Source organism: Mauremys reevesii, linkage group 12 (genome assembly GCF_016161935.1).
Source record: "Mauremys reevesii isolate NIE-2019 linkage group 12, ASM1616193v1, whole genome shotgun sequence".
Taxonomy (NCBI): domain Eukaryota; kingdom Metazoa; phylum Chordata; order Testudines; family Geoemydidae; genus Mauremys; species Mauremys reevesii.
Window position 1 is genome coordinate 5,084,295 of NC_052634.1, and position 19,505 is coordinate 5,103,799.

At 45.6% G+C, this 19,505-nt stretch overlaps 1 protein-coding gene across 5 annotated transcripts in view; it reads left to right on the forward strand.

Moving 5' to 3' along the window:
* LOC120375811 overlaps positions 1 to 19,505 on the forward strand; it is a 371,245-nt gene that overhangs the window by 68,524 nt on the left and 283,216 nt on the right. The window contains exon 4 of one of the 5 annotated variants that reach the window (XR_005586810.1): positions 7,245 to 7,517. The exons of the other annotated variants lie outside the window; for them this stretch is intronic. The gene's annotated coding sequence lies outside the window, so the exon portion shown is untranslated. Of the gene's footprint in view, positions 1 to 7,244; positions 7,518 to 19,505 lie in introns of those variants that run through there. 5 annotated transcript variants of the gene reach the window in all.

Sequence of the window (19,505 nt, forward strand, 5' to 3'; positions counted from 1 at the left end):
AACAACAAATCCAAACAAATCAAAACGTTGGGTTTTAACATTTTTGGAATGAAACCTTTTGCTTTTTCATCTTGAAATGACTGTTTGTTTTGAAGCTTACAACATCATTAAAAAAATTAAACATTTTTAAGAGCTCAAAAATGAAACAACATGTTTTGTTTCGGGTTGAATAAAATGTTTTGTTCATCTCGATAGTTTTTTTTTAATTTTTCAGAAAGGCCAGCAAATCAAACAGTCACTTACTTGCACAGCTCCAGCTGAGACAGAATGTCCTTGGGTCCACAAGGGCACATCCTGCAATATGTCCATATGTGCTGATGGGTAAATTTGTTCTGAACATCCCCACAGAGTCACTCATTGAACCAGAGACGAACTTCTGGAGCAGGGTGTTGAAAAATTCCTTGATTTGTTACTTTCTGAAGCTTTCCACCCTATATACCCCCTTTCCTTTTGCACAGCATCTTCTACTGCAGTTGAATGCTGCTGCTTTAAGCTGGAGGCATCGTTGTATTTAGAAATATATGAGCTCTCACACATATTTTAGGTAAATTGCATTTCATTCTTACCTGTCACTTCTGTTTTTTTGGGATCCCCTCAGATGAGAAAAGGCAACTTCAAAAGCAATTCCTTTTTGGCAAAACGGCCATATCTACTCATTCGAAATCTACCACGGTCTCATAGTAAATTCTGCTCCTGTTCACAGGTTAACAACAGCAGAGTCTTTGTGTTCAATTTTATCCATGCAGAACGATGATATATATTAATGTATACTCATTTTTTCCCTGATTACCGCTTGTCAATCAATATCTCCAGCAAATCACTGACAGTGACAGAGATCAGCTCCTTGTGGAAATTAGCCTTCCACGTACATTACACTTTGGAAGCACGCCACAGCCTCATGCTTTGAGTAACTGAGTTGTACGGTTAGTACTGTAATATCAAGCCATATATAGAAACATTGAGAAATGTCAAGCAGCCATTCATTACTGGGATAATAGAAATCAGAGCCTGTGTCTCCCCATGTGTCAGTCTCCACTTATTCCTGTCTCCCCTACTTGCACGGCACTCACTCTCCTCTCTCACGCTAAGCAATCACTCATATTAAGGCTCATTATATGCTAGCTTCATCTGGAAATGGACTTGTATTCAGACTAAGAAATTAAGGGAACCATTCAGCTGCAGATGTGGTAACAGGGCTGCTGAAGATTCTCTAAATGGTGAAGATGGAATTGTCCTGTGGAGGGAACTGTAGAAATGGAAGCAGCTGGGTTGCTGAGCCTGTGAGAATCTACATTCATCACCTCTCCATGGGCTAGCTTCCGTGTGATTGATACTGTGCCAGCACCTTCATATTATGGTGACCAGTGCTCTACAGTTATATTCAAAGTGTGACAGACTCTCTGCTGTGGTTGTGATCCACTCCGTGAAGCAGAGAACAGGAGCTGGTTACAATTTACCCGTTCTCTGCCCAGCTAAGAATAGAGGCACCTATGTCTGCTGACAGAGATCCCAGCTGTCAGCTGAGAATAGCGGAGTACAGCAGAAATTCGGCCCTGCCCCCTTTGCAGAGGTTGGGATGGGACGGCTGACAAATCAGCCAGATTCTCTGGTTTTATACCAGCTGAGAATGCCCCGGTGCTGGGTGGATTTCCAGTTGGTTAGGCATGGCCAGATTCGAGTCCCATTACAGACAGTGCAGCTCCAAGAGGCCAGAAGCTGGCCCAGATAGTTTAGTAGCAGAAAAGGGCTAACAGCTCTGTGAGCTCACATCTGTTTCAGTCTTGGTGTTAATTACAGGGAATCAGGGACCCTGTCCAGTTATTTTGGTTGATACTTCAAATCTCCCTCCTCCCCATTTACTGTTATTTACAATGATAATAAACATTGAGGAATCATGACATTGAAATCTTTCTCCCCGCTTACACATGGTGCCCCTAGAAGAAGCACTCTCAGCCTGTCGGGCTGCTAAGATGAAGTTTGAGGAATGCAGCATACTCTGAAAAGTACAATGTACAAAGGACAAAGGCCTGCACAGACCAGCAGAGCTAGGGAGAGGAAAGCTACATTGCATTTTGGACTTCCTAGCTTTGACAGCTGCACCTCTCAAAATGCATTTCATTGCCAGAGGTTGTGCTGCATTGCCAGAGAATATGCAATGTGCAGCAGAATTCAGCGCTGGCCCGAGGCAGATGCCAGGGCGGACCATATACGGGATTAGGTTCTGTGTGCTGCAGAGTACATGGGCCCCTGCAGAAAAGATTTCTCCATTAGAGTGAACTTTCTTCAGAAACCTGTGCAGCATTACTGAGACCAGATTGCACCTTGATCAAAAGCAGAGGGAGGGAAGAAGGATGAATGGACACGTTTCCAGCACACTGCTACAGAAGAGACCTGGATGTGTGGTTTTCCAGAAGTATCAGCGTCTGGGAGAAACAAAGTGACTCAGACACATAAAATACTGTTAGAAGACTTAAACGAGGCCACCGGGTCCTCTTTGGACCAGTAAACTCCAGCAGCTGGGGCGTGGGAGGAAACATTCCCTGTGGGCAGGTTATCGCCTCCCTGTCTATTGTATGGTACTTTGCACCTTCCTCTAAAGCAGCTGGTTTTGGCCACGGTAGGACACAGAATGCTGGACGAGATGGACCGCTGGGCTGACCCAATCTGGCAATTGCTCTGACCCTCAGGAAGAAGGTCCTTTTCCATGGGGCTGATTGCCTATCTGAGGCTCCCTTTCAGGCAAATCTCATTCTGTGAGCTAGGAGTGTGATTCCCAGCTCACGGTACACTGGCAGCGGCAGCAGAAGCAGGGACAGCGCAGCATGGCTTAGCCATGCAGAATACGTACTCACTGGTACTTAGCACGGCTGCTGCTGCCCGGGCTACCACAGCTACGCTGCTATTTATACTCCTGGTAACTCTCATCGAGCTGGCATGGGTATGTCTATGCAAGCTGGGGAATCACAATCCTGCATCTTAGCAGGGGGTTAGACTAGATGACCCTGGTGGTCCCTTCAGACCCTATGGTTCTATGATTCTGTCCCTAGCTCGATGTGTAGATGTAGCCTGGAAGAGGGGTATCACTTTAGCATACACATGGTATATGTTCTAGCCAGAGTGTGAAACCACCACCACTGTTAGGTAGCCTTGTGAAAATTAATGTGTGAAAACTGACGTTTCCACCAACTTGATACTAGGTGAAATTTGCTTTATTTATTTCTCAGCTTTGTGCAACCAAACTAGTGACATTTTTCTGCTGGGTCCTACTGTGAATTTGCCCTGGATGGACATTTGCCATTATGTGTAGCAAAGCCAGCTTTTCACGGCAATATCAGTATGCCACTAGTGCAAACCCCACCACTTGTGTCGGTGGAAGCACTCAGGGCCCGAATGAAAATTATTTTACTTTGGTATGAATTCCCGCTCCCCATGCCCAGGGCTCTCATCCCCAGCACCACTTTCCCATGACTCATTTACCTGTGCAGATTGTCCTCCTGGTTGTTCTAGTGTCAGTGGAGCTTAATACCTACTTGCTTTTAATTTTCAGGCGATATGGAAATGAGCAGACAAATGCTTGTGATTGAAGGACCATTGCATATTACCATAAGCAGTAAATTCATAGGAAGATAGGTCTGAATACTGATCATAATTCCAGCTGCAAGAGGTAAAGTTTCTGGAATAAAAATGAGAGGTTCATGCTGGAGTTTTATGCAGTTTACTTTCAGTGCCATTTACAGTTATTTCTTGTTTTTATATCCTGGTTTATTGAAATCCATTTTTTACTTTAATGTTTTTGACTCAGGGATAGATTTTTGCCTTCGGAGCGTGGATGAAATGCCAAACTGTAAAGTGCTGGTTAAAATTATCAATGCAAATACTGCAGATATGGGTTTTATGAGTCTCGGCATTTTTTTTCCTCGAAGTGTTTCTAGGTGAAGAGTATTTATTCTGCTGAGCTCAAAGACAGACTCATGCCTCATAATTTGATTAGTATATCAAAAGGTAGTCGCTGGTTCTGCACCTGTCTGCAGTGCCATTCCCGCTGTTTACTTGCTTCTGAGAGTTTCCCTCGTTAGTTTCTTTTAAGAAAGTTTTGTGCTGGTGAAAGGTGCTGGCTTAATGAGCCCTGCAGAGTGAAGATCTCTGCTTGATTCTAGAACAGTGCAATAGCAGTGCAAGCTTCCCATAGGAGCATATCCCACTACCCGCCCTCACCGCATATCAGCTGTGGCCTGGAGCAACTGCCTCTAGGTAAAGCAATTCCATTTTCATGCCTTTTTTTCCTCTTGTGTTTCTGCTGAGACTGCCAATAAAGGGTCCAGATAGCATCATTTATGGTGTTAACTATAATGTGGATATAGACCAGTGACGTATAGACACAGGAATGCAACCACCAACCTCAGTCCACAGAGGCCACTGAATAGATGTCACATGGTAACAATGATGTCCCTCGCTGGAACGTTGGGGGCAGTAGCTGTCATCTTGATAGATGTAATGGAAGATGATCCAAAATCCATTTATTCAGGATACAAATAAAGGGGCCAGCAAATGCCTTGGGAAGAACTTTCCTGCACTGAGAAATACCACATTTAAAGCACCTGACTCTGGCATGGTACTGGGCAGGTTCTCTGATGTTAAAAGAGCCAGGAAGTCTGAGTGATCCTAAGCTCTGAGTTCCTATGCTTGATAATTAACCACATGAGCAGCTTCACAAGGATCCATTATCTGCACTAATTGGAAGAATATTATGATTATTTGCATTACAGTAGCGTCTGGAGCCCTCAAGCAGGATTGGGGTCCTGGTGTGCTAGGTGCTGTACAGACATAGGAAGGTACAGTCACTGCCTTGAAGAGCTTACGGTGTAAGGCCTGCAGCCTTACCCAATTTGTCCTTTTGTTGGCCCCTCTGAGGTGTAGTTTAAGGCATCTTTATTCCCCCTGAGTTTGCATTAGGAAACCAATAGCAAGATAATTAATTGGAATATTTATCTTAGTCACACACAGGCTTGGGCATCATCATCAGAGTAAACCAGCCCTAACTTTTGCTAAGGAATTTCATTAGCTAGATGCCAGGGACAGTTACCCACTTGCATATTTTTGATCACTAAGTCAAGGTGTGGTTGTCTGAGCACCTAGCATCCTGCTCATGCTTCCTGTGGGCAATTTACGTAGCTAACCTGACTCGTCAAACCCCAGTTTCATGCAGCCACAATTGCATCAGGTGAAGGCCTGAGCTGTGCTCCCCCACCTTATTAAGCACTAGAAAGCATCACTCAGCACGAAGAACTCAGGGGGTCTAATTGGCTCATCGTTATGGGAATGGAATGCCCATTGGCAGTAATAGAGAGCTGTGCGTGTTTATCAGTTCAAATGCATGCAACAGGTGGTCTCTAGAACTGAACTGAAATGGGTTTTAAAATCAATGGCGCATTTACTCTTAAAAGCAACTTTGCATCTTCTCTCTCTAATTCCCTTGTGGCTTATGATATGGCTACTGCAGTATAGTGGTTCTTTCCCGCTCACAAATAGCTCTAAAAGAGCAGTGCTCACACTATGTGTCTTTTTGCTCACCACGCTGCTGTATTAAGCCCCAAGAAGGCGTAAAAGGGCAGAACAACTGGAACACACTAGGAAATATCAGATTAATTGAACGTTTGGAGAGAGTGCTCTACACGGATACATGCTGATAAGGCGGGCTGCAGTTTTGCAGTTCCTAATGGAGCAGAAGATATTACACAGCTCGTAGCCTATAAACATACATTAACCCTATAGCAATTGGACAGCCGACAGTCTAGTCTGGGCAAATCCACCAGAGCAAGCTCGTTGGAGTCTAAAGGGCAGGGTCAACACTAGGGTGAGTGGGACACAATAGGCCATAATAAATAATAGTAAAACAGCATTAAATTGTGTTATTATTTACATGTGATAGTGCCACGAGGCGCCGGTCAGAGGTCAAGGCCTCGTGCAAGGCACCGTATGAACTTTTAACAAAAAGAGCAGAAATAAGTTATAGGCTCCCACTGTGTACAACGCTCTGCTCACTAGTGAGTCAGATCAGCCCCTCGATATTACTGTGTCAGGCCAGGGCAGCCACACCTCTGTTCCCCCTCTGTGGTCCACCAAGGGCGTTCATTCTAGGCTCCTCACTCCGCAGCTGACACCTCTGTTGGGTGGAGAGCTTCGCTATATATCTAACAATGAACATAATGGCCGGTATCTTGGGGCCATTCCAGGGCCAGAAGGTAGTGCTGGGAAACTAGGAATCTCTTTTTCGCAGTGGCATAAGGCTCCTGTTTCGCACCCTGCTGCAGGATTGCAAGGCGCAGGGCTTGAGAGTGATGACACGACAGCAATGACCCAGATCTGAGTCTTACTTGCCCCGGCCCTTGGACAGAAGAACTTTTAGGGAGGAGAATCTAACTTTCAGGGAGGAAGGAGAAAACGCTTTTCTCTGACAGGTTGTTTTCTTTTCTAATTTAATCTTTCTGACAGCAAGATAGCATTGTAAAGGTTGGGAGGGTTTGAAAAAAATGATTCTGTAGCATCAAGGGCTTACTGTTTAAAAAGTGGCTGCAGCACAGGCACAGTGGCTGCACTTTGGAGAGGGAGTGAGAAGATGCAGCTGAAGGAGTGACAGCAGACAGTCCTGGGATGGATGGAAAGGAATGGTGTAGCTTCAGGCCATCTTTGTATGATTTAGTTGGGGATCGGTCCTGCTTTGAGCAGGGGGTTGGACTAGATGACCTCCTGAGGTCCCTTCCAACCCTGAGATTCTATGATTCTATGTTGTAACTTGCTCTCACAACCACAATGACATTAACTTTGCAACATGAGTTTCTGACCCCCTACCCCTGGAAATTTGATTTAGTTTGTCTCGAGCATTTACACTTTAAATACATCCTCCTACACATAAATTCCTACATGCAATCAAGCCACTGACAGGGTAAGATTTAAAGCAACTGCATTTCCCTGGTAGCCCTAAGCTAATGAAAAGAAAAATAACTATGAAGTGGCCTAAAACAGGCAGCTGGAATGTGTGAGCATCAAAAGCATCAAAGCCTCTTTTCCCTGTCTCTAAGTCGCTGCTGTGAAATTGGGTAGATGCAGTGGCCAGAGAGTGCTTGGGGGTGCCAGCATCTGAACCACCGAGCCTGGGCTGGGGGGGGGGCACATGTTCATGTGTAATTAGCCAGCTGTCCAAGCACCTTGTGGAGTTGCGCTGTGTATCCACTTGTTTTTCACAGTCCCTGAAGCCACATTTTTCTGAACTCAAAGGAGACAGAGAGAAATTTTGACCTCAAAATGATGAAGTGTTAAAGCCTCCTTGGTGTGGATGATAAGAGTTGAAGCAAACTACAGACAGCATCAGGAATGCCATTCTCAATCCAGCTTCAGAGACGGAGGCTGGAACTAATGCTTCAGAGGAGACAAATCTCTGCAGACCTGCCCCTTTTCAGAAGCACAAACACCCAGGAGAAAAATAGTAGACATTTGAGGGTAAACTATAGCATTTATTAATTAAACTACTATTGTATTTGGTAAGCGTCGGTCTCCAGTGTTTAGAACAGGGCACAAACAGCAAGGCCTTCTCGGTTCTATTTTTAGATCAGTGATTTATTGTTTTTAAAGCACAGGAATGAGGGCCAGGATTCCTGGGTGCTGTTCCCAGTTATGTCACTGACTCTCTGGGCGACATTGAGTAAGTCACTTACAGCTTCCTGTGCCTCAGTTTACCATACCTTTCTGTGAAACTGAGATAATGAGGGCTGTTTGGGGCCTTCGGTAATATTTGCAAAGTGCTTTGAGGTGCTGCAAAAGTGCAAAGTATCATAGCCACGCCATTCAGGGCACTGGCCGCAAGGAGAAATCCATTTGGTGCAGACCCCATCCTCAGTCATGCACCAGCTTATTGGCTGCTGTGTAAAGCTCTGTGGGCCCAAATCTGTAAAACCCATTGAAGCCGGAGCTCTGACACTAGGGTTGAATCTGTCACTTGCAGACTCTTTCACAGTGCATGTGAGCCTCCTGCTGCTGCTGCTGCATCGCTCGAGTCCAATTTGCAGAAAGGTGTTTAATCGTTTTTGATGCCTATGGCTCTGGGAAACTCAGCTGGAGAATAGGATTTAAATTGGAAAAAGCAAGTGTTGTGGTCTGAGCACTGAAGACTCTGTGGTGATGGGAATAAGCCCATCAGCAAAGAAAACACAGATAAATAAACTGAGCCAGCTGCAGGGACCACCTGGCTGCAGCGCTGTGGCCTCAGGCAATAACTTTGGGTAGAGCTGAAGGTAGCCGGATAGGAAAAGGTCTGACGCAGGGAGGAATCAGAAGATGCTGACACATTGCAAATAAGAAGAACAAAATCTGGACTCCCAGCACTGGGAAGAGAGGCCGGGAGATGGAGAATAGAAGGGCTCCATGTTCCACGAGTGCAGAGCTTTTAACTCAAGGCGTCAGGCTTCCAGGGAACCACATGCAATGAACGGGTGTGCAAAGGAGTCCTTGTTCTGCTTCTCTCTCGCTGGAGTGTTGGCTTCTCTGGTGGCTTCTCCCTGGTTTGTTGGCAGGAGCTTCTTTCCATGGTCACTGTGGGTACAGCTGCACTGTGTTAAAACACTCACAGCACTGCGTTTCACAGCCTGCCCGGGTTAGCTTCTTGGGGCTCATGGCACTAAAAATTGCAGTGTAGACATTTGGGTTGGGGCTGAGGTCCAGGTTCTGAGGTCCAGGCTCCTCCTGGGGTCTCAGAGCCTGGGTTCCAGCCTGAGCCTGAACATCTACACTGCAGTTTTATAACCCCGCACCCAAAGCTCTGCGAGCCCAAGTCAGCTGCCGTGTGCCAGCCGCGCAGCTGTGCCAGGGGTCTTTTATCATCGTGTAGGCGTATCCTCTGTCTCTGACAGCCGCCCGACCCACCTGCTTTATAGCCCTTCTATTCTCACAGCTACCAATCAGCTCTGGTGTGAGCCCTTTGGTTCCCAAACCTCATGGGGTGTTTTGGCCCCATGACCAGAAGGTAGCTAAACAGAGCAGTTAAGGCACTGGATTGGGACACCTGGGTTCATTTCCTGGCTCTGGCACAGGCTGCCTGTGTGATCTTGGGTGAATCACTTGATCTCTCTGTGCTAATTCTCTATCTGTGAATTAGTACTCCTTTCTCTCTCCCATCCTTTGTCTATTTAGATTATAATTTCTTTGGGGCAGAGACCGCACAGCACCTATCCCAATGGGCCTGTTGGGGCCTCTGAATGCTACAGTAATAAAAATAAATAATGATAATAAAGGGTTGGGTGGTGTTTGGTTCAGAGGAAACTTCTTGGGTTCAGACTACTTGGTGGTTTTTAAGTTATCTGAATCATTTTGCCAATTGCTAATGAAAATGCAACTTGCAAAAGATTCTCAAACACATTGTTTTGGTTTTTTTAAAAAAAGAAAAGAAAAAAATGCAGAGAATTGAGCTGAACATAGCAATTATTTCCAAACTTGAGCTTTCACAATAGAGACAAATTGTAATCATACCCTTTGAAAACTGCAATTACAACTACGTCCCGGTAACCTTTAGTCCCCCTGTGTGATACATATCAAATGAGCGATAAAGCACTAGTTTTTGTTTCTCCTTTTGTTCTTGCCATGAAATGCAGGAGAACTTTCCTGAAGCTGCCCATACCGTAATTTTCCTTTATGAAGTGCCCAATGACCATACAAAAATCGGGGGGAATACTTCCTTAATTTAGGGGTTACAGCACATGGTTGGATAAAATATGGTACTTTTGGAAATGGAACATGTAACAGGATCAAAGCTTCCAGCTATAGTAGATCTGTGGAGACGGAGGCACCATATCACCTCCTTATTATGCTGCACTGGACAGCTTATACTTCAGCACGGACAAGGACCAAAGAGGTCTTTGCAGAAAAGACAGGTTACATTGACAGCCCCTGTAGTGCAGGGGGAACTGTATAGATTATTGTTACTTCCTCAAGAGCCGCAGACTTGTTACCGTGTAGTGGACTGAATAATACGTCACTCATTATTTCTGTGAGTATGTTCCCTGGGTCAGGTATATCACATCTTCGGAATATTATGCCCTGTGAAGAATTTCACATGCCACATGCATCATTCTGTCCACACCCTGGATTGAACTGCTCTGTGATTCTGAAGTCCCAGGGCCCATGGGAATGAGAAACCCATATGGAGCCCCCAATAGACCTCCCCTCCTCCACAAACTCCATCCTTCATCAGGGATTTCCCTAGACTAAGGAAGTAACTACCAGTACTAAATGGGAAAATATTAGGTGCACTGAACAATGGTAACCAGTGAGTCCCTTCTCTCAGTGGAAAGGACCCGAAGAGTATTGATGTACAGAAAGTGTATGCTACCGTATTAGCATATACTGTAGCAATTCACAGTGTGCTATCATGAACCATAGGTCTAACAAAGAAGATGCATGAATGCTCCAGATTGAGTGGCCGACGGAAATGCTGCAAAGAGAAGAGAAAAAAGCTTTTTCCTGAGCTGCCTGAAAAGCCCAGTGGAAAGGCAGAGTCAAAGAACGTGATCCAAAAACCCACTGAGGTGAATGGGAGTCTTTGCATTGACTTGAATGGGTATTTGGGTCGAGTCCAAAATGCACAGGGTAGGGTTTACTACCCAGTTGCTACTGACCCTTGAATTCTACTTGAAGACTTTCCCAGACAGCTGAAGCAGGGGCATCCTAAACTGGGATTCCCCAGCCTCTTTCAGCAAACTGTGGTCTGACAGATAAGGAAGGAGGCCCTGTGTCAGGCTACAGGGTTTCCTCTCCTCTAGAAAACATGACAAGATGTTTAAGAGCTAAAGCCACAAGGCAACTCCTGGAGTGTCACCCTGCTCAGCCATGATGGTTGTAGATACTCTGGAGCAGTTTTGTTTCTAATGGGGCTGCGTGGAGGACTAGAAGTTGCATAGCAGCACTTCTGGTCCTGTATAAGGTTTGGAGAAATGTAATTCACACTGACCCAGACAAAGTACTATACAAACTGGATGAGGGCAGGATAAGGTACATACACAATCACAACCACACAGGGCCAGATTTTCAAAGCTTAAAATGTATATGGCTGCATGTTGATGCACCTGTCTTAGGAACACAAAATACATGGCCACATCAGCAATTTACCTGAGTGCACGGCCAATTAGGGCCCCGATTTGCATATGTGCATTAAGCATTTGTGTGCATAAGTTGGGGATGTGAAAATTCAGTGCTCACTGAAGTCAACAGGCATCTCTCTATTGATTTCCATGGGCTTTGAACAAAGCACTAATCTGCATGTGTTTCTGATTTTGAAAAGGTGGCTCCAAGTGTATCTGTATGGACAGATACACTGGCCAAAATTCTCAGTGATCAAGATTACTTCAGAGAGCTTGATTTTCAGGAAGTGGTGAGCATCTTCTCTCTGAAAATCAGGTTCCTCTATGATGTCGCATGTTGAGCACCCAAAATCGCTCATTGCTTTGGAAAATCCTGGCCATCTCTGGGTATGTCTACACTGCCATAAAAGACCCATGGCACACCTGTGGCTGGCCTGAATTCACTGACTCAAGCTTGTGGGGATTGGGCTGCAGGGCTATAAAATTGTAGTATAGATGTTTGGACTCAGGCTGGAGCCTGGGATCTGAGGCCTTTCAAGGGGGGCAGGGTCTCAGAGCCCAGCCTCCAGCCAAAGCTCGAACATCTGCCATGCTAATTTTAGCCCCGCAGCCGAAGCCCGAGTCAGCTCACCTAAGATCTGAGACTTGGTGTTGTGGGTTTTTTAATTGCAGTGTAGACCTACTCACCCTCCCTCCCTCCCTCCCCACCACCACCACCAGCAGCAGCTAAAATAAACCACTCACATTCCAGTGACCCAAATGAAACTTACAGCGCTCCAGACATCTGGGCATCAGACCATGGAATTTTCATTTGAGGAGGAATCCACCAGAAAGGCAAAGCAATTCAAAGGGGCTTTTAGAAAGAAACCTATGAGGCTGTGAGGGTCAAGGGAAAGCTTGCAAAGAGCTCCTACAATTACAACATCCTCAAGAAGCAGGAAGGTGATGTTACCTTGGGATGCAATATCAGGGAGACTACGACTGGGAATATTATGTCCTGCTCTGGAGTCCACACTTTTAAAAGGATGTTGAAAAACTGAAGAAGTGTTCAGAGAAAAACTCTAAGAATGGCAAGTGGTCTGTAAAACACCCTTTACAATAAGAGGCTAAAGGGACTCAAACTTTTCAAAGAAAACATTAAGAGGCAGTTTAATCACAGTCTAGGAGTTACCTAGACAGGGAGAAGATTTGATACGAAAGGGCTTTTTAATCTAACAGACAAAGGTACAGCAGTTTTTACTGTGAGCATAATTAAACAACTGGAACGGATTACCAAGGGATATGGTAAATTCTCCATCTCTGGGATTTTTTAAATCAAGACAGGATATCTTCCCAAAAGATGTGCTCTAGTTCAACCAAAAGTCGCTGGGCTATAATCAGGAATCTGGGGGTGGAATTCAATGGCCTGTGTTATGCAAAGGTTGGACTAGATAATCATAACAATCTCTTCTGGCCTTTAAAATCGATGAGACTCCAAATCCATGCAAGATCCTCCCTGTAGTTTCTGTGTTTTCGGACTGGGGTTTGCCAACGTAGAAATGGATAATGTATTACTGCAGGAGAATGCATGAGCTATCCCTAGATCTGGCTTCCTGTAATTGCAGATAATGAAAAATCGAATGTGTCAGTAATGTATTCCAAGTGCCAGTAATGTAGTCGGGCATTAGCTTCCTGAAGGCAAGCTTTGTGAATATCATCCAGTTTATTTATTTTTTGGATAGTGCATAACATCCTTTCAGTGGCTCGTGTGTTTAGAGCTTTCAAAAGCACTTATTGCTTAGTACAGTGAATAGCAACAAGGGAGAAAGAGTCTTCGAACAGCTTCCCTGAACCTGTAGATTCTTACAAGCTGCCCCAAATACAACCACAGCAGGAATTCAGCTGTCAGTTCAGAAGGTCCTGGGTTCATGTCATAAGGCGGGACAGTGGCTTTGGTGATCACAGCAGGCCAGTCCTCCAAAGACACTTAGCTACATCTAATAAATGTTCATGTTGAGAAGGACAAGTTGTTAGCTCTCCCAGATGAAAGGAACTACTAAAGGCAAAGCAGGTGGAGTTTGGGGCTGAGAATCTGTCCCTGTTGGGCTGATGGAGCCACAACTAAAAGTGCATTATCAGATTGCTGAGGCACAGTTCATACACCCACCTTTAATGCAACAGGCATGGCTCACCAGTCAGGGCCGTGTAAAGTCCTTAACTCCCTCTGCCCTAAAACTGGTGCTCACCGGTTTCCAAGCAGTAGTTCATAAAACCATACAAACTGCTGGAATTATTTTCTCTAACACATCCAGTCTGACACGCATGAATGATGAAACGGAATTCTGCTTTTCGTGGTGGGAGTTCTGGAACATCTCTGCAGTCCCACCTGTCGTAATTCTTACAGACTGTATTTAACTGGGTTGCAGCACTGAAAAGGCTCAGGACTGCAGTGAGAACAGTCAAAACTTGGAGGAAATCTATGAAATGTTGGGTGCTGTGGCCTGTGATCTGGATTGCTCTGATTCAGAGGGCTGCAGATAATTAACTCTCTGTGTGTGGCTAGAGTAGGATTCAGCCCTACAAGTCCCCAGTGCAATAAGCAATTAAGCATATGTTTAACTCCTGCAGGACTATTCATATACTTGCATTTTTGTGTGTATTCATGAACTATCCATAGAAAATACCTGTGAACTCCTTTTGCTCTATTTGGAGATCAGCAAATATTACCAGGCTGCTATTTGAGTTACAACCTCCTTTGATACAGGGGTGCTCAGATGGCCAGTCACATGGCATTTATGTTAGCTCCAGCCAACCAGGACTATATCTAATGTGTGAGGTGGGTCAGCCCTTCTGAAGAGAAGTCACTTGCATTTGATTTCTTTTTCCCCCTAGATCAAAGAGCATCCTTGCTCTTTGAGAAACCATTCTCTGTTGACCTTTATGTGTGTCTGACTTCAGCAAGCAGTGGCCTTGGATTTTCTCACCTGAATCTTCTGCGCATACTGGCGACAGTCTTATAGCTATTTGAGAGTTATTTGAGCTATTGATCTGAAGGTGGAGGAGAAGTGTATGGCCTTGGAATAAGTTAGTGCCCCACTCACTGTCCCCATCATACCTAAGAACATAAGAATGGCCATACTGGGTCAGACCAAAGGTCCATCCAGCCCAGTATCCTGTCTTCCGACAATGGCCAATGCCAGGTGCCCCAGAGGGAATGAACAGAACAGGGAATCATCAAGTGATCCATCCCCTGTTGCCCATTCCCAGCTTCTGGCAAACAGAGGCTAGGGACACCATCCCTGCCCATCCTTCCCTTTGGCTTTGTAACAAGATTTCAGCCTTGGGAACAGGCTCAGCTCCAGGCATCAGCATTCCAAGCTGGTGCTTGGGGCAGCAATCTGCAAGGGGCAGCAGTCCCTGTTGTTTTGCCCCCAAGCAGCGCGCCGAATTGCCGCCGCGGACAGCGGGGGTAGTCTGTGTGCCCTTAGGGCGGCAGGCGCGTTTCCGCAGTGGCGGCAATTTGGCAGCAGCTTCTATGTTTAGCTGTCCACGGCGGCAATTCGGTACGCTGCTTGGGGCGGCGAAAACTGTAGAGCCGGTCCTGCTTGGGAAAATCAGCCTTGGGAAAAGTGGGTTCATTTGAACTCAGGGCAGGCGCAGACCTATGTTAACAGGTTCTTGCACAGAAAAAGAAACAGAGTGGGACAAACCCTTTATGATTAGCAGCCCTCCGCTCTCGCCACTAAGACCTTGGCTCTGTCGACTGTGGAGGAGAGCTCTCTCTGGACAATGGGAAAGGCAGAGGGACAGTGTCTGAGACCAAAGCAGCCAGCGCCCCAGAACACTTGCTTGTTAGTTGACAGCAGCACTTGAATACCTGCACTCTCCTTGAGAAGAGAGTTATTGCAGCGCTGGGGTTTGAAAGTGGCCACTGGTGGAGATGTAAATAGAAGGAATAAAAATCCTCCAGTACATACTGAGCCGTGCTAGCTTTTAAATGTCTATTTCTAAATAAACAATGCCAATAAATTCAGCTCATGTTCCTCTAAGCTTTTATCGCCAAGCAAAACAACTTCCCTCAGCAGACTAAGCAGCACATCAGGATTCCTTGTGTATCCCAGAGATCGCGCTTGGCTCCGTGCACGCTTTCAAATGCTGAACTCTGCTGCCAGAAGCGCCGGATGAGAGGTGCTGTTGAAAGTTGCCCCAGAAGCGCTCGTGAGGCAAGGAATCTGATGCGTGACCAGGCAGAAGCACCATCAGATTTTAAACACAAGCCTTCTGTTTTAGAGATGCTTCCAACAGTATTAGATGGGCAGCCATAGAAACATAGCGGCATGATCCATCCGCTCCTTATTTAAGACTGAAGGAAAAATGGGCTGGGCCGGAGGCTTCACCACGGAAGCTGCAGGAGGAAGGACAGTAGGGTGGGAATAACTGGCTGGTGATTATGGAAGAGTCAAAACAAGGGTGCACTGAGATGGTCAATGCACAGTTGCAAAGAAAACCACTGTGTATAATTGCGGCATCTGGTTCTCAGCTTGTGGGCCTCTGAACTCATGCAAAGCATCATTAAAAGGGGCTGTGTTTCCTGAGAAACGTAAGAAAGGACTTGATACACAATGCAAAATCTCCTTGAGTCTGATGCTTGTTGGAGTAGATGCTGGCTGCTGGGGAAGATGTTACTGATGTTGGTTGCATTTCAGTACAATCAGAGTCCCACTGTGCTAGGCTTTGTACAAATATGTAATAAAGAAGTTCCCAGTCTAAGTAGAGCAACATCTCTTTGCAGTGAAACCCTCACTGAAACCAGAGGAGCTGTAGGAAAAGAAGAGAGCTGGGTTCAAGTCAGCACCTTCCATATCCATGGTGCCCCAAAGCACTTAGCAAAGCAATGTGTCAGACACCAAGATTGCAGTAGCTGCGTGTGATGGGGTGTTCACCCCACACAGGACTGGAAGGGGTTAAGGTGGCCAGGCAGGCCTATTAACTCCACAGGCTGCACCTGGGGGAAGAGCCAGGGAGCAGGGAATTGATTGCAAGCAGGTTCAGCTGTGCAGGAATAAAGTCACAAAGCTGGCACCAGACAGAGGCTGCTGCTTGGAAAGGGCAGGTCATTCCCTGGGAGAGAGGGAGGTGGGGTTGGAGCTGGTACCCCCCGAGGAAAGAGGGGAATGGGAGTTGTAGGAAGCAGTCCATGGAAGGAGCAGTGAGGGCTGGGAGAGAAAATCCCAGAACTGCTGGGCTGTGGGTGGCCGGACTGGAACCTGGAATAGAGAGCAGGAGTGGCACCTGAGGCAGCGAATGGGAAGACTGCCTAGGACTGTTGATGGAAAGGCTTTGATATGCCCCCAGAAAGAGGGAATCACGCTGAGGGCCGAGTCACACTTAGAGGGCCAGGAAGAGGTGTGATTAGGGGTGAGTGGGGCACCCTGTGACACTGCTGATCATCAACTCCATGGGCCGCAATGCTTCCCGCAACCCCAGGGACATTTCAAAGTGTTCCTTCCTGGAGCGAGTGCTGGCCAGGGCCCTGGGGCTGTCCTCCAACCTCTTCCCAAAGTGCCCTAGTGGGAGCAACTTCCACCTGCAACAACAGTCAGAGGCAGCAGAAAGGTGACTGGGGTTTACACCTCTCTCAGAGGATGTCATGCTACTTGGATTAATGTGAGGAGCCCAGCTCCTGCATGAGCCTCGCCTTGTAATTTAATGTTAAGATTCTATCTCCATGCAATAGTTGTTGTTGTTGTTATTTATTATTAGTTATTTCTTGTGTTACAGTAGCACCCCTAGGCTCAAACCAAGGGTGTTAGGAACTATACAAACAGGTTGTAAAAATGGCCCCAGACCTATTGAGCTTGCAATCCAAATAGAGAAGGCAAAGGATGGGAGAAAAAAATATTATCATGCTTGTTTTTACAGATGGGAAACTGAGGCAGAGTGAGTGACTTGCCCATGATCACCAAGGGAATCGGCGGCAGAGCTGGGATTTGAACCCATGCTCTGTGCTGTAGCACCAGAGCATCCTTTGGTAGAAACAATATAAAATGCAAACACTTGTGAGGGACCCATTAATCTTGTGATTATTTCTATAACAGACAAGATATGTCCCAGACACAGTTTTAAAGCCTTTCCCTTTGGCCTCAGTATAGTTGATACACAGCCAAAAGGAGGCAGGGATTTGACAGCACTGGGGTTTCTTTCTGCAGATCGCAGCCTAACCCTGTCCAGCTCCGCTCCCCACACACATTCTTAAAACAATATCTCCAATTGGCTTTGTTTCCAAGCTCTGGTGGCTGGCCATAAATCTAATAGTTCTTTTGGCCCACATCATAGGAAACCCTTACACAGAGATGTGAAGCCTGAGGAACCCCAGAGCACACTTTAGATGAAATAAGGGGGAAATTAACTTTGTTAGTCTCCAATTTCTTGGAGCTCTGCCGTTTGATTTAGCTTGGTAAGTGGGTTGTCAACAGAAAGCAGTCACTCTGAGAACGTTAATTGTGTGTCGAGGAGTTCTGCGTGTGCTATAAAAGTATTGTTTGTTTATTTAGACTCAGGAAATCCCTGTGCGAGGTGAAGCTTCCAAGCGCTGCACGTCTGCAGCGAGCACGGAAGTTATTAACACTGAAGACTTTCCATGAACAACTGACAACCATAATAAAGCACATTCCAAAGGGTTTATTAAAAGTCCCAGCATTCTACGCTGTGGAGAGAAGGGGAAGCAACTGCATTGTTGGGGTGCTTCTGAGCCCATCTGTACCAGATTTTTGTGTGTGTTCCTTTACCTACCTTAACCCTAACAGCGATACCTCATCCTTAGCAAAGGAGAAAAGTCCTTCTCTTACCTCCCCCTAAGCTTCATCCACAGGACTAGTCATCTGAATAATTCTCACCCCTATTTTAAATCACCCATTATACCTAATGCTGCTGTTCGAGCTTATTCTGAAGCTAACATTTGGCTTGACATTTGAATTTGGCTATAACTGTCTTTCACGCTGGTCCAGGCACCATGGCAGCGACTCAGTGCAATTTACTATGTATTGGTTCTAATGGCCCTAGTATTTCATGTTCAGTGTAATACTGACTTGATATGAGAAAAGGAGGAGATGCTGAGTTGGAGCTACTGCATTGGCTATAGATCATACTCCACTGGTAATGAGCTAGGTTACCTTGCACAAGGTATAGCTGGAACTCATGCTTTCTCTCTGCTAAGTGGATATTGGATGTTGTGTGCCTGGTGCTAACTCACATTAATACTGTGGCAACCTCTCAGAGTATTTTTATTCACAGAAATTCTACTTCAAAAGATACAGGGTCAGATTTTCAGCCCGGGCGAATCTGCTCCATTGATTTCAGTTGAGTCAGACCGATTGGTGTCAGCTGAGGATTTGGCCCACAATTTTTACCCTGATCTTATGCTAATGGAAATAGTTTCTTAAAATAGGGGTGGGGTTTTTTTTTACAAAATATTTACAAAACTGCAAATTTTCCACACTGTGCAAGTCTGCTGAGAAATATTTTCTTCAAAGATAGATGGGCTTTAAATATTATTTGATGTTGTTTTTGTTTAAAAGGAAGCGACATCCATTTCAAACTTGCATAAAATTATGCAGCCTTCAAGCACTGCTTAACTGAATAGAACATGTTATGCCCAGTGATGTCAATGCCCTAAAAAATAGTCATTCCTGGGGGGCAATGCTACTTTTGCAGGAGGATCCATTCTGATCGGATTGCGCCACTTGCCATTGTTGGTTGTATTTCTGGTTCAATGAATCTAAATTTACAAGCACTCAAAAATGCTCACAAATGAGTCACGAATGTATCAGTGCTCACAAGCCCACATCTGTGCAAATAGCCATTTATTCGTATGCGCATATTTTAACTTGACAGTCTTCTCTGGTTCACAACCCACTTGCCTTTGCACTATTGGTCTGATCTAAAGCCTCTTAAGTCAAAGCTTTGGACTGGGATTTGTTTTTAGATGGATAAACAATATTGTTGTGAGTCTCCTTCAGAGATTGCTGACTACTAAGGGAAAAGGGGGCTATTGGATCTGAGTGGCAGGCAACTACCAGGGATAAGTAAGAAAATCAGACTTTTCAGAGAAGCACCATACGTTATAGTCAAACTTTGTTCTGTCTAGGTATTTATGTGGCCCTCATGCCTATAGTATCTGAGCACCGTGTGATTAATGGATGTTAGCTTCACACTGTATGAGGTAGAGGAGGATAGCCTCCATTCACAGATGAGAAACTGAGGCACAGGGTGCATTGTTTCTTGCCTGATGTCCTATCGGTGGTTTGTGCAATAGCCAGTAATTGAATCCAGCTGTCCAGAGTCCCAGTCCAGTGACTTAATGACTAGACCGTTCTTTCTACTGCATCTGGAAACCTGGTG